Below are 9,693 nucleotides of genomic sequence, written 5' to 3' on the forward strand. Positions count from 1 at the left end.
TTTCCTGTAGCGATTTCTTTTCTATTGTTTTCACTGTCTCTAGCCTCTCTTTGCTCCAACCCCTGCGGCACATGATTGCCAAGGTAATTATCATCAGATGTAGATCTTAGCCTAATATTCTCCTATAGAGGAACTTGGAGTAGACATGAAAATGCTCCAATGAGAAGTTCAGGGAAAAGAAAATACATCAGGTCCATATGAAGTCAAAGTCATTTCTCTTTGTTTGATCCTTAAGTGCATAGATTGCTTCTTTGAGTTTTTTGGTGTCGTATATATACAATTCACACATTCATGAAATTCATTCTTTTAGTGTGCAATTCAGTGGTTCTTAGTATGTTTACAATGTTCTACAAGTATCGTTCCTATATAATTCCGGAATATTTTTATAACCTCAGAATGAAACCCCATACCCATTAGCATTCACTCTCCATTGCCCCCTCCCCACTCCACTGACAATCTAATCTATTTTTGTCTGTATGGAATTGCTTATTCTGGACATTTTCTATAAGTTGAATTCTACAATATGAGGCCTTTTGTGCCTGGATGTCTTCACTTGGTGTACTATTTTCAAGGTTCATCCATGTTGTGATATGTATCAGTACCTCATTATTTTTATAGCTGAATATTTTATTGTATGGATACACCACGTTTTTTATCCATTCATCTAATTGATGCACACTTGGTTTGTTTCCACTTTTTGGCTATTCTGAATAATGCTATTATGTCTATCCATATTCAAATTTTTGTGTGCACATATGTTGTCATTTCTCTTGACTGTATACCTAGGAATAGCATTGCTAAGTCATGGTGTAACTCTATGTTTAATATTTTGAGGGACTGCTGGACTGTTTTCCAAAAAGCCTGCACCATTTCATATTCCCACAACAGTGTATGAGGGTTCCATTTTCTCATGTGCTCACCAACACTTTCTATTATCTGTCTTTTTAATTATAGCCCTCTTGGTGGATGTGAGCAGTATCATATTATGGGCTTTATTGCATAAAAAAGGCTAATGAAAAGATACAAGTATCAGGTGGTCTAAGTGTAAACAACCTTGAGATTATGAAGGCAGAGTTGCAATCTAAATGCCTAATGGGAAGAGTTCCCGATCCTTCTGCATCATAAAGTCCAAAGAGTCTTGATGGGACAGAACCCTCTGTGAGGGCTCAGAATCAGGGCTAGCAGACTCCTTTCTAATTCTTATAACATGGCCTTCCTTCAGGAAAGCTGGAGTCCCATCCCTTTTAGTAGAGCCGACTGACCACTGCTGTCATCACCATGAACAGGACCTGGTCCACCAAGAACTTGACATGATGCAGATGTGGGACCTCACTCACACACATGAACCCAGCAGGCCAAGGCAGGACATTGTGTGAATAGGACCAGCAGCATGAGAGCATTGACCTTGAGGAAAGTGCTCAGGCCCCTCTCAGGCTCAGCTGACCCATTTCAAAGGCGAACAGGTGGGATTGCTATTCTACTCTACCGCTTTTGAAAGAAGAAAATCAACAGCCCCCGCCTCTATTGGTTGCCTAGGGCAAACATAACAAAGTACCACAGACCGATGGCTAGGTGACTGAAATTGATGCTCTCGCAGTTCAGGAAGACAGAAGTCCAAAATCAAGGCATCAGCAGGGCCATGCTTTCTCTCCTCATTTCTTCTGGTTCCCAGCGATCCTTGGCCTTCCTTGGTGTGCAGCTGTCTAACTCCAGTCTCTGTCTCCATCACCACAAGGCTGTCTTCCCTCTGTGTGTCTGTGTCTTCATGTGGCTTTCTCCTCTGTGTGTGGGTCTGTGTATGCTTCTCCTCTTATAAGAACATTCAACATATTGGATTAAGGGCCCACTTCACTTCAGCATGACCTCATTTTAATTTATAACTTAACTATATACGCAAAGGCCTTATTTCCAAAAAAGTTCACATCTACAGTTACCAGGGGTCAGGACCTCAACATATCTTTCAGGGGGACACAATTCAATCTACAGAACTGCCCATGGCTCGATCTTTTTTGCCATATTCTCTACACTGCTTCTCGGTCCATCAGGAATGTCTTTCTTCTTTCCTATTCCCCCACCCTCCACCACACTTCCCCTCAGGCCTCTACCGCTCCTTCCAGCTTCTACTATCCTAGTGCCTCTCTCTATGCCCTGATGACAAAAGCTGTAGAGTTAGCCACTGCATTGTACCTGGCACTAAGTGGTACCTTTCTCCATCTGAAGTTAAGAAACTTGGATAGCCTCTCCTACTAACTTTATCTTCAGAAAGCATAAAGTCCTTCCCTGTGCTTGCCCTGGATTCTTCCGCAGGTGGAGGGATGCAGAGTTGTCTGCAGGAAGGTGTGTGCCTGGTTCTGTAGTCTGTATAAAGCAGCATACTGTGCAAATCAGCAGCATTTAGAAAGCTCTCTGCATCTCCTGAGAACTTGTCAACCACACAGATTTTCAGCCCCTAGATCAGACCTACTGAATCAGAAACTCTAGGTGGACCCCGGCATTCTATGTTCTGACAAGTCCTCCAAGTGATTCCGATTCATGCTGAAGACTGAGAGCCACTGGCGTAGACAAGTGCTTTAGATCTCTTGAAGAGGCTGATAAGTCAGAAGGCAGTAAATAAATTGCCAAATGTTTAGCCTGCAAGTGATGAACTGAGACCAAAATGTGTGTCTGGCTGACCTGACAAAAGCTGTCCATGGGCTGCTAGCTCCTGGGCAAGGGACAAAGCAAGTCTTTAACAACTAGGGGGAATTGGTGACCTGGTTCCATCATGCTGCCCCAGTGAAACTCTGCAGAGTGAAAAAATAAAAGAAAAGGAGTAGAAAAGTAAAAATCACATATGAGGAAACTAGAAAACAGGTACATTTGAGCCACAGTTGGTGAGGAAGCATGCATGGCCTTCCAAAGGCAAGCTGCACAAACTGAGGGATCTAAGGCCAGACTCCCCCTTTAGAATGACACTGGGGGACATGGGAGGGTTCTTTATGCAGCACAGCGTGTAAAGGGTAGGGAAGCAGGGCAAAGAGATAGAACATGGGGAAGCATGTGGACATGCATCTTTGCAAAAATGTGGATACCAGCATGGGGGCCAAAACAGGGAAGGCAAACCAGCAGTCTTACCATTCTGATCTTGGTAACTAGAAGGAAAGGAAACATGAACTCCTAAAGATGTACATAGAGATATAGAAATAAACCAATTTTCTGCATACATCCATGATATTAGGGGCTTCACTCTAAGCTTGGAAGATCTCATGACTTGGCAACATCAGATTTTCAGGGAAGAATGTAGATGGAAATACATTCACAGACAACAGGGCAGAACCAAGCTGCCTACTTATCTGCTATTCTTTAACACTTAGCAAGAGTTAAAGACTCCCTTCCAAGATAAGTAGTGATCAACAAGAAGCCAGCATGATATCTATGGAAGGTATTGAGGAACATGAAAAGGAAAAGAGTAAAGACAAAGGGCAGACGAGAAACACATATCTGGAGCATGATGACATCAAACACATGAAATTAGACCCCAAAGCCAAGAAATCAATAAAATTAGAGGAAATGTCATCACTCTGAAATGAGAGCTCAAAGAAGAGGTATGAGAACTTGAAGAAGAGATGATAAGATAGCTAAGAAGATTTAAAAAATGAATCTGTAGCAATAACATTAAAAATTGTATAGAAAGAACAGCTACATGACAGTCATCAAAAAAGAGACCAGATACTGTTGAGTAAATCGGCAGTGAGAAGAAGGACAGAATTGAGTAAATGAAGCACAATGAAGTAGAAAAAAATAAAGATCTAATATAGATAAGAAGAAAGGGAATACATATGTAACAAACCTACAGGTTGTGCACATGTACCCTAAAACTTAAAGTATAATAATAATAAAATAAAATAAATAAATAAATACAGAAGAAAGTGAGATTTGAAAGACAGACAAATGCTGCCTCAAGTACAAATAGTTGATTTTTCTGAAGACAATAGCAGAAAACACAGAATTGAAAAATAAAGATATAGTAGAAGAAACTATCCTCGTGTAAAGAAAGATCTAAATTTACCTGAAATTTCATGACCCAGAAAAATGGTCATAGCACAACAAAATATGAGTGATATTCTGATGGAGATACTTTAATTAAAATGTAAAAAAGTCCCAATTCATTGGCCATCTAGGTTTAAAAACAATGAACTCAATTGCAAAAGAAGAAAGTTTCTGATAGTGGCCTGCAGTTTTCACCACAGAATCATTCAAAGTTAGAAGACAATGTGGTAATCTTAATCTTCAGAGAAGAAAACATTATTTAAGTTTAAGCAAGTAAAGCTGTCATTTTAAGAGTAAATGGTGGGCTGGGTATGGTGGCTCATGCCTGTAATCCCAGCACTTTGGGAGGCCAAGGCAGGTGGATCATTTGAGCTTAGGAGTTCAAGACCAGCCTGGGCAAACCCCAGTCTTTGTGGTAAAACCCCATCTCTACCCAAAATACGAAAACTTAGCTAGGTGTGGTGTCATGCGTCTGTGGTCCCAGATACTTGGGAGGCTGAGGAGGGAGAATTGCTTGAGCCCAGGGGCAAAGGTTACAGTGAGCTGAGATCTCACTACTGCACTCCAGGCTGCGCAAGAGTGAGACTCCATTCCAAAATAAAAAAAAAAAAGATTAAATAATGATAATGGTAATAATCAATTTTACTGAAAGCCAGACCCTTTTTAAGTGCCTGGCATGTGCAAACGTGTGCCAGAGAGAAAGGGGATGAAATACTGTTTACTGCTGTCATCCTACCACCTCAATCAGAGTGACTCTACAACACTCCACAGGCATGTTCTCCTGATAGGAGGCATGTGTGTTTGTGTGTGTAGGGGTGGTGGCTGGGGCCGGTTGTTAAAAATCACTTGACCAGCTGCGACAAAAATAAGGACCACAATAATGAGTCATGGCTCCCATTTAGCAACTAAAACAGAATTAACCTTTTCTTTAAACAAAACAAACTCTTTTTATTATAAAATAATACTCATATAGACTATTTAGAAAGTATAGAAAATAAAGAGGAAAATAATAGTTGCTAGTAGTATAACTTTAACAAAGAATAATTTATTTCTTTTTTTTTCAGTGCAGCCTCTTTTATTTTTACATAGTTGTTCCCAAATAAATATAGTTTTTATTTTGCATGTCACATTTAATGTTTTTGTACCATTGGCATTTTTTAATGTCTTCATACATTTTATATTCATAGCCTAATAATATCCCTTATGTGGAATACATGTATACCTAGCTGGGGGCATAAAGTTTATTTCTATGTGCTGGCAGGAGAAGGGTTTGGCTTCTGCTGACAACTCTTATAAATAGCAGTGCAGGGCATAAAGCCTTTGGAAGGCGGATTGCTTCTTGGAATAAATTCTCATGAGTGAAAATAATTAGTTGCAAGATACATCTGGGCCTGACACAGAATGCCAAATTATTTTTTGGAAGGTTCATGATGGTTCACACTTTCACCCACAAGGCAGGGAGAACCACTTCATTACACCCCGCTCATCCCTTGAGTATTCTTCCAGAGGAGAAAAATGACTCTGCAAGAGGCTTTTAATTTTTTGTTTCATTGATTGCTAGTGAGGCTAAACCTTCATTGCATGTTCTGCAACTGAGTAAATGATCTTCTACTGTGGCCTGTGCATCCACTGCCCGGCTCCGAGCCCTGTTTTACTTCCTCCCAGTCTTCAGCTCTCCAGCCAGATGCCACCCATCCCAGCCCCAGTCTGGGTCAGTGTTCTGAGCACACCCATCCCCACCCAGCTGGGAGATTCCTGCATTGAGATCTGTCCTCCACTACAGCACGACTTCCTGAGAGCAGGGAGACACACAGGGTAGACACATCATCTGTGCTCAGTGCTGAACCAATCTGTGTCTTCCTCCCAGTGCCATCTGATGAGACTGCCTTTGAACTGTTATTTCCATCTTGAGGTCTTGACTTCTAGGCTCTGATCCTAGAACTGTGGCTGCCACTAGCTACAGAACTCACCCCAAATGTCTTCCATTTCTTAATAAAGTCATCTTTCTGGGCCTCAGGAATCTCAAATCCCTTCTGTAGAGCCTCCCAGCACAGGGCTGCTAAGAGTTAATTAATCCACTTGGGAAGCCAGTCTGCCCTGGCAGGGTTCAGTCCATGGAGACCATCACATTTATCAGTTAGTTAAAGGCTTCATTTAGCCCCTGCCCTGAGGTGCGCACAGAGACGTTTTCTTGGGCAAACTTAATTATTGCATCAGAAGAAAAAACATGTTCTCATGTTAGTTTTGGGGAGGGAGCAAGCACCAGCAAGGCTTCCTGTAATTTTCATTACCAGTAATGACATTTTCCACAATCCTGAATTCATTGGGTTATTTTAATTCTTTTTATATTCTTTGTCTAAATGGTGAAGGAATCTATCAAGGGGAGGCATGATATCACTTTTCATAAACTCAAGAAGTTGTAGGGTATTTTGAAAATCACCTAATCCATGCCTCTACCTTCAGACGGCAGAACCATAGCTAAATCCTTTGACAGCTAGAACCTCCTGGATCAGTCAAGATTTCTAGAGGAATGACTTCCACAGTCTCCCTGAACAAGCTGTTCTGTGGTTTGGAAACTCGGAATCAGGAAGGTCTCCCCAGGTCTGATAATCGTCCTTTGCAATAGCAGTGACAGTGTAAGGCTCCCTGGGTGCACGTGGAAATCACTGGGAAAATTTGAAGTTCCTGATGCCCAGGTCACACCCAGACCAATTAGATCACCTGCCTTGGGGAGGGAGCAGAAACCTGTCTTTTCAATGTCCCCACCCTAGGGGATGCTGATGTGGAGCCAGAGTGAAGACCCTGACTCCATTTCTGCTTATTTGTCAAATGTCTCACCTGCAAGAGACATTAACGTCCACCTGGTTCATGGTTCCCAGCCCTGCCTGAACAACAGAATCACCTGGGAAGGTTAAACAACCTATTGGCGCAGGGACCCCACCCCCACTGGTCCTGACTGAATTGATCTAGGGCCTGGCTACTTTTTGAGAGCCCCCCAGGGCTCTCTATCCAAGTAAGGAAGGTGGCCAGGTCTGCTACCTTATGTGAGAGGAGCTAAGGCGGACTCCAAGAGACCTTCCCATATGCGAATGCATTCATTTTGCAAGGGCATTAAGAGTTCCTGAGTTCTGCTGTCAGGCCAACGGCGACTCTAGGACCCAGCGGCCACTCCATGTGGGTTACTCAGAAAGATGATTTCTTATCATTTGGTGCCTGAGAAGGTCCTAATCCCTGCAACCTGTGAATGTGAATTTCTAGGCAAAAACAATGTATTCCAGATGTGATTAGGTTAAGGAATTTGATAAGGGGGATTATCCTGTAGTATCCAGGTATGCCCTAAATGCATCACAAATGTCTTTATAAGAGAGGCAGAGGGAGACTGAAAACAGACAGAAAAGAAATGATGTGACCATGGAGATGGAGAATGGAGTGATGCAGCCACAAGCCGAGGAATGCTGGCAGCCACCAGAAGCTCAGCCAGGCAAGGACCACAGTCTCCCCTTGGGACCCTGGAAGGAGCATTCCCCAGCTTCTTACCTGTAGAGGGTCTTGACTGCAAGTTGTCCAGGTTCTTGGTGTTTTGAACAAAGAATTGAACAAAACACACAGCAAAGCAAGGAAAGACTGAAGCAACAAAAGTAGAAATTTATTGAAAATGAAAGTACATGCCACGGGGTGGGAGTGGGCCAGAGCAGCAGCTCAAGGGCCTTGGTTACAGTATCTTCCGGGGTCCGAATATCCCCTAGAGGTTTCCCGTTGGCCACTTGGTGTTCACCCCATGTAAATGAAGTGGTGACCGGCAATCAGTCTAATTGTTTTGGAAAGCAACCAGAGTCTGAAGTTACAAAGTTACTCTATGCAAACATCTGATTGTCTGCTGCAACCAATCAGAGGTACTTTCAATTATCTATCTGCCTCAAATAATGACAGCTTTGATTATTGCTTTCCAATCTCTCTTTTATTTATTTTTTCTTCTTACTGCACTGCCTAAGCCCTTTAATGCATTACAGCGTTGAAAAGATAAAACATTTTTCTGATATTAAAGGGAATATCTTAAACACCTTTACATGTGATTTGCCATAGGTTTTGTTTCTTTATTAAGTCATGAGTGGATGTTGAATTTTATCAAACAGATCTTTGCATCTATAAACCTGAGCATGGACTTTCTCCCTTCGATCTGTTGATATGACACGTTACATTAATTGATTTTCAAAATTAAACATCCCACTGACATTCTGGTGGCTTCCTGACCTTGCTGCCTTTTATGGCTCTTCAGGCTTCTACACTTTTTTCTGTTCCCATGGGAGTATCTTTGGAAGAGAGTGGCCCTGCTCACCCCAGAACTAGACATTACATTTTTCATGACTCCAGCAGTGCACTTGCAATCGGGCTTATGTTGATGGACAGGGCTAGCTTCCTTCCATCATGCTGCCTCCCTCGACTGTCCGATCTTGGGACATTTGACAGCAAGCCTCTCGGGTGACCCTCAAATCATCTTTCTCCCAGACTTTCTGACAGTTCACCTTATTGTCTTTGGCCTTGGGACCTCTCTCTTCATCATTCTCCTGCATCCCTGATTCTCTAGGACCTCAGTCCTAGGGGCCAGGCCTTTGCCTGGCTGAGGAGCACATCCTCCCCTCTGCTCCCCTCCCTGCTGTGCTGGCCTTTCTGGCTGTGCTGTGAGACTGGCCACATTGTCTAATGGGAACCCCTATTTCTGGGCCTCCTGTTGCTCAGCTTGGTCTTTCAGAGGGCACCCCTCAAAACCCAAAGCACCAGATGGCAGCCACCCCCAGGTCTCCACGTCACCTATGAGAAGCGTTCAGGCCCAGCACACGTCCTGGCCCCAGAGTGGTGCTTAAGAAATGTTTGTTGGTTCTTGCTCTTTCTTATAGCTGAGCCTGGGTCTAGTGATGCCCACCCTGGCCAGGCATGGCTAAGAGGTGGGGTGAGGGGCTTCATGGGTTCGCTGTGTCCCCTGCAGCACCCCTCACTGCAGGCTCAAGCTTACCGGGACCCCCACTACCAACTAAACACACATGTTGGATCCTACTATTAAAAGCAATGAGAATGTAATCCTTCAGAGTTCAGCTCAAACATCCTTTTCTCAGAAGACTCCCTAACCTCCCAGACTAGGTCACTGGGTTGGTCAGAGTCCCTGCGGGAAACGGATGGTATATTTAAATTGGGTAATTTGATCAGAGTTCAATGAGGGGACTGTCTACAAAATGTGACTGGTTTAGGTGAAGCCCCTGGGGTGGGGTAGTCCTCTAAGCCAGTGGAACTACTTTAAGTGGGACCTGATGGAGTGGGGGCAGGAGTGATTCTCAGAACCTTGTGCAGCATGGGGGCTGGGCGGGAGCTGGGCCTGCTGCAGAGAATGCAGCGGTCAGGGAGTCAGAAAACCAGTGCCCACATTCCTCCCTGCTGCCTCCAGCCTCTGGTCTCCAGCTGGCCCTCCTATCAGGTGAACGCAGCTGGAAGGCATGGGCCAGCCTGTAGGGAGGCTCTGCAAACTGCACATGTGTGCGATTGTGTGATTGTGTGTCTGCCCCATGAGAGTGTGAGCTCCACGAGGAAGGAAATGTGCACATCTCACTCACAGCACAGCATCTGGCACATTACCAGGGCTCACTAAAAATCTGCTGACTGGTGCAGAGGTGT

The sequence above is a fragment of the Pongo abelii genome, chromosome 8 (genome assembly GCF_028885655.2).
Source record: "Pongo abelii isolate AG06213 chromosome 8, NHGRI_mPonAbe1-v2.0_pri, whole genome shotgun sequence".
Taxonomy (NCBI): Eukaryota; Metazoa; Chordata; class Mammalia; order Primates; family Hominidae; genus Pongo; species Pongo abelii.